Source organism: Pygoscelis adeliae, unplaced genomic scaffold, assembly GCF_000699105.1.
Source record: "Pygoscelis adeliae isolate BGI_AS28 unplaced genomic scaffold, ASM69910v1 Scaffold126, whole genome shotgun sequence".
Classification (NCBI taxonomy): domain Eukaryota; kingdom Metazoa; phylum Chordata; class Aves; order Sphenisciformes; family Spheniscidae; genus Pygoscelis; species Pygoscelis adeliae.
The window spans coordinates 1,055,916-1,061,491 of NW_008824896.1; positions in this window are offsets into that span (position 1 = coordinate 1,055,916).

A 5,576-nucleotide genomic window follows, 5' to 3' on the forward strand; every position below is an offset into this window, starting at 1 on the left:
TACTGGCCTCCTACAAGACACGGCAGCGACTGCTGTAAGAGAAGGGAGGCAGTGATTGGCAATATTGCATGATTTTTTTTTTTCAGCGTGCCTTTTCGTTGCTGTAAGAGAGCCCAGGCTGATGACTGCCCACGAAGCACAACAAGTACTTTAAAATCTGAGTGATGAGACAAGAGTGAATGAGTAGCTGAAGCACCAGAGAGACATGTTTAAACTCCGAAGATATTGCCATCATCATATGAAAATTAGATTGAAGATAAATATTCAGTTCTCAGCTATTTCAGTTTTATCAAGTCTATAAAACAATAATTACCTGTTACTTCGATTTTGGAGTTAGCAATGACTCAACTCCAGATCGGCTTGGCTGACACGTCAGACCTTCAGGATAGGAGAAGCTTCCAGCTGGGTAACGTATGCGTCCACTGAGGAACAAATTTAATACGAGCTTTAAACAGAAGGGGGCTATTTCCAGTTGCTGTTGGCACTTCTGTCCCACCAACAGCTTTGGTTAGCGTTGATACTTTGCAGGTGACAGTCCATGATGCCACATAGGCTTCGTGTCCAACACGCATGTTTTAGACACATTTTACAACACATCTTGCCACGTTGGCCATTTCCTCTTTGTTTTCTAAACTGAGAGCTGGCAAACTTGAGCTCTGATGGCCCATTGGGTGCCTTCACCTCCCCAGCGTGGGGGAAACCTACCGCACCTCCACATCACGTCAGCCTGCAGGGAGCAGCGGCTCAAGGGAAGGGGTACCATCCAGAGGAACCTTGACAGAGTGGAGGAGTGGGACCATGTGAAGCTCATGAAATTCCACAAGGCCAAATGCAAGGTCCTGCACCTGGACTGGGGCAATCCCCAGTATCAGTACAGACTGGGGATGACTGGATTGAGAGCAGCCCTGCTGAGAAGGACTTGGGGATACTGGTGGATGAAGAATTGGACATGACCTGGCAGTGTGCGCTTGCAGTCCAGAAAGCCAACCGCGTCCTGGGCTGTATCACAAGCAGCGTGGCCAGCAGGTCGAGGGAGATGATGTTCCCCCTCTGCTCTTTTGAGACCCTCCCCAGAGCACTGCATCCAGCTGTGGGGCCTCTAGTACAAGACAGACACGGATCTGTTGGAGCAGGTCCAGAGGAGGCCATGGAAACGGTCAGAGGGCTGGAACACCTCTGCTATGGAGAAAGGCTGAGAGAGTTGGGGTTGTTCAGCCTGGGGAAGAGAAGGCTCTGGGGAGACCTTATTGCGGCCTTTCAATACTTAAAGGGGGCTTATAAGAAAGATGGAGAGACTTTTTACCACGGCCTTTAGTGATAGGACAAGGGGTAATAGTTTTAAACTAAAAGAGGGTAGATTTAGATTGGCCATAAAGAAGACTTTTTTTTTTTTTACCATGAGGGTGGTGGGACACTGGAACAGGTCACGCAGAGAAGTTGTGGATGCTCCATTATTTGAAAGTGTTCAAGGCCAGGCTGGACGGGGCTCTGACCAACCTGATCTAGTGAAAGATGTCCCTGCCCATGGCAGAAGGGTTGGACTAGATGATCTTTAAAGTTCCCTTCCAACCCAAACCATCCTACGATTCTATGACTCTGAAACCGGTGCCCTGACTCAAATGCTGTGTGGGATGCTGGGGAGTCTGAGCAATAGTCCCATGTGCCAAAGAAGCTTTTATCTGTCTGGGATAGCCACAGCCCAGGGGAAAATAACTAGCACTTGTACTCCAGGAAAACCCAAACGCTTTGGCTGCAGCCAGGGTCAGTGTGCAGTACAGACAATTTTTATGGTGTTCACTCAGAAAGCACAGATTTGTTGAACTTCCTACTAATGTGACTTCGTGAAGGATGCTTTTGGGAGTGTTTAACATTAGAAACCCCTGCTCTGGGTGCCGATACTGCTGGGAAACTTTCCTTTTTCAGGCTGAAATGTTTCTCTATTATTTAGTTTAATTCTGTAGATGTTTGGGGAAGAGGAGATGAGGAATGCAGGGATGGGTTTGGAGAGGCATGTTATTTGCTTTACTGTTGGGGAGGAAACCTTCAGGTCAAACATCAAAAAAGTCGGGTAAGCACCAAGTGAAAATTCGTATTATTGTTATTGTGCTGTGGTGGCAAAGGGAAAGAAGTCCCAGCTCAGGGGAACTGCAAAATGTGAAAGTTGGTAGAATTCAAAAAAGTTCATGTCTTTGCTTTTAAAAAAAAAAATTATTATTATTTTTAATTTGGCTCTATACCTCTACCCACGACATCCAGGTAAATGCTTGCTTTGAGCTTGAAGATGGCAGAGTCATCATCATCATCTTCATCATGATCTTCTGCTTCCTCATTTTCATCTTCTTCCTCCTCTTCTTCATCATCATCATAAACATGTGTGGGACTGAACCTGCTTCATAAAAGCCAACTACAACACCATCCTCATGAACACCTATTCCCTGCACCCACAGCAGCATCTGGGCAGTGTTGTGAACACTAACAGAACATTTTAGGGGAAAGTGTCCTCTTTTTTTTAAAGGTTTTCCCGCATTATCAAAGCTGACGCTATTTAAGCGCAGCAGTTTCGTGTGGCAGAGGGGCCAGGACGGTGTGGAGGACCCCACCGATGACTCACCCTAATTACTGAAAAGCTGGTTGAATGAAGAAGCCAGCCCCGGGGCAGGGTGACCTCCAGGCTTGAATCCGTATCTTTATCTGACGGTTGCTGCCTATCGCTGATTTATCTGCCGGCTGTCACACAGCAAAAGGAGAAGCATGGGATTTCTTCTCTCTCGGAACAACTCGCTTCCTCCCTGCTGCTCTGCCATCTCGGGTGGTTTCTGTTTAAATCAGGAGACCTGATCTTCTATTTCAAGCTTTGTTAATAGTGGCAGCCTCGCCTTAACAGGTCTCTTTGCAGGAGGCGTTGCCCTGAATGGGTGTTAGCCCAGTGTGCAATGCAGGGCTGGACTGTGGTACCCTGCACGCCCAGAGCTGGAGCAGTGAGCATCCTCCATCGCTGCAGACTTTCTTTCCCCACCCCAAGCCTTCAAGGTGTGAGTTGAATAGAAAATTTGTTCCCCCTGTAGATATATATATATGTATATATCTATATAAATTAAATTTTGAGACAAAAAGTTCTTGAGTGCAATTGCTGCGAAAAACTAGAAAGCTACGTGTGGGAACTGAGTGATATTCTCGGGTTTTTGGCATTCCGCTTTTGTGTCTATTAATAATCCCCCCGGAGTGAGTCATATGGAGATGCATTTATTCACTGAATCGGAGAGAGCTGCTACCCAAAATAGCAGCTATGTAATTTTTTTATGATGCTGTAATGCCAGTGCAGCGAAGATTGACATCATTTAACAGAGATGCTCTCTGCCTGGCAATCAGATAACCCATGTCAAGCCCGAAAATAAACGTGGAAAGCCATGTGCTCAGTTACATAAAATATGCGTGACAGCCAGCCCATGTGAGAAACGCCTTTTTGCCCTTTCCTGTACATCTTTTGCCCTTTTTTTTCCCCTTACGCCTTTCTAAGCCTTCTTTGCTAATTTTCTTAAACTGGAGTATGAGGAGCGGTGGGCCAGAGGAGAGACGGGGAAATAGCTTTTGCTGTGGAGGGGAGGCTCACACACGTCTCTAATGATCAACATTTACTCTGTTACCACTGTGCCACCCATGAGGAAGAGAGGTCCATGGAGAAGTCATAAAATGCATCGAATTCAGTACGACCAGCTCTGAATTGCTCATCGTTTCTTCTTGCCCATGTTGCCACTCTGCCTACTCCACATGTCCCTGCACAAAACTTCGAGCATCCCCCTTGGCCGGGGCTCATGCCCAAAGCCCAGCGACTCCTTCCCATCCCCGTGCTCCCAGCCCGAAGCGCCGCAAAGGCGATGGCAGCAGCCGGCGAAGGGCGTGAAGGCAGAGAAATGCTCGGGTAGGGTGTTTTAAGGAACGGTGAAACTGGTTTTCTGTATTTCTTCTCATTCTCTGCCCTGCACTGCTGCCATCAGGTCTGTCCTGGTGTCGCAGCCGGCGGGGTGCCCCAGCCGGCCCGGGGTGGTCCCGGTGCTCCCCAAAGGCATGTGCGGTACCACCAAATACTCTGCACGCTTTTTTGGCACAATTTTGGCTTAAATGCCTCTGCAATCAGGCCAGCCCTGGTGTCATGCCATCACGCTGTGCCTTCCACCAAAGGATTAATAAAGATGAATTCACCCATGCTGGGGTTTAACAGCTTGGGTGAACCTTCCCAGGTGAACGGTGGTTTATAGGACCATTCCAGCTGGAAACGTTTATTAACATTAACTTTTTATGTAGCACTTAGGAAGAAAATGGTACTCCTGCCACTGGCAGCTTCAGGCTGATGTGAAGGATGGGTCTTGGGACAAGCGGCAGCTGAGGCTGAATTTTTGTCAGAGCCGCTGAAGTCCTCCAGCTTGGGGTGACCTAAACTGGAAAGTCGAAATGTGAAAATGGAGTAACGGCCCATCAATACAACTGTTGACGTAAAGTAATTATTAAAGATAGTTTTAATAGGAGGTGTGAGGTACTGTTGCCGCTGTGCCTCCCTTAGCCTTCGCACATCTGTGCAACGAGTGTCCTTGGGGAGGGGGAGTATTAGGAACATGTTCAGACCTGGAAATAAATAAATAAATATTCGTGATTTTTTGTTAGAAAAGAAATATAAAGAGGGGCAGGGATGGGGGCGCACCCTAGCTGTAATTTTGCATAATATTTTTGCCTTTTCAGAGGCCATCTGCAATGGGAGGGCAACTCCTTGTTACTTCAAACAGCATCTGGGCATCATGACTGGCAAGGTGGTGGAGATGAACATGGAAAGAGAAAACCAGATTCTGTAATGACTCCAGGAGGGTATTGCTAACAGAGAACATTGGTTCCTCTAATAGATTTTTTTTTTCCCCCCTTTTTTTTTTTTATAAAAAGTAATGCAGTTTGCTGAGGGTTTGCTCCAAGATCTCTCCAGTTACCCCAGTAGAGACGAGAGAGAAACTTTACTGCTGTTCATCGTTCTGCTCCAACCTCGTAAGCCCCCGTCCACCAGGCCCCAGCAGCAGGAAGGGCAACAGGTTAAACCCTCCTGTGCTGAATCTCGGGCTCTGGTTTCCCGTGGTGAACTTGTTGCCTGCCTGAGAGGAGCAGGGTTTTGCAGAATTGGTGCTTCTTTTAAGCAACCACATCCCTCTGCCCGCATGAGCAGCACCATGGATGACCCACGGCCAGAGGTCGGGTGCAGGCACTTGCAGAGGATGAACGTCTCTGCCTGTTTTTTTGGTGTTAGTTCAACACTTGGTTAATGGACAGATGGGGAAGAAGAACATGAGCAAGCCAGGGAGGTAGGGATGAGGCATCCCTGCAGGAAAGGCAGAGCAGATGGGAGGCCACGATGATTATGAAGAAAGGTGGGAAAATGTGAAGGGATGCAGCCACGAAGGGCTGCTCCATCGCGCTGAAAGGTTTGGTCTCAACCCCCCTGCCCCGTCCCCAGCTTAGCCCTTGCCCGTGGTCATCCGCTCCAAGGAGATGCCACAGGGGAACATGACGCATCTCGATGTATTTATCTGCTCATACCA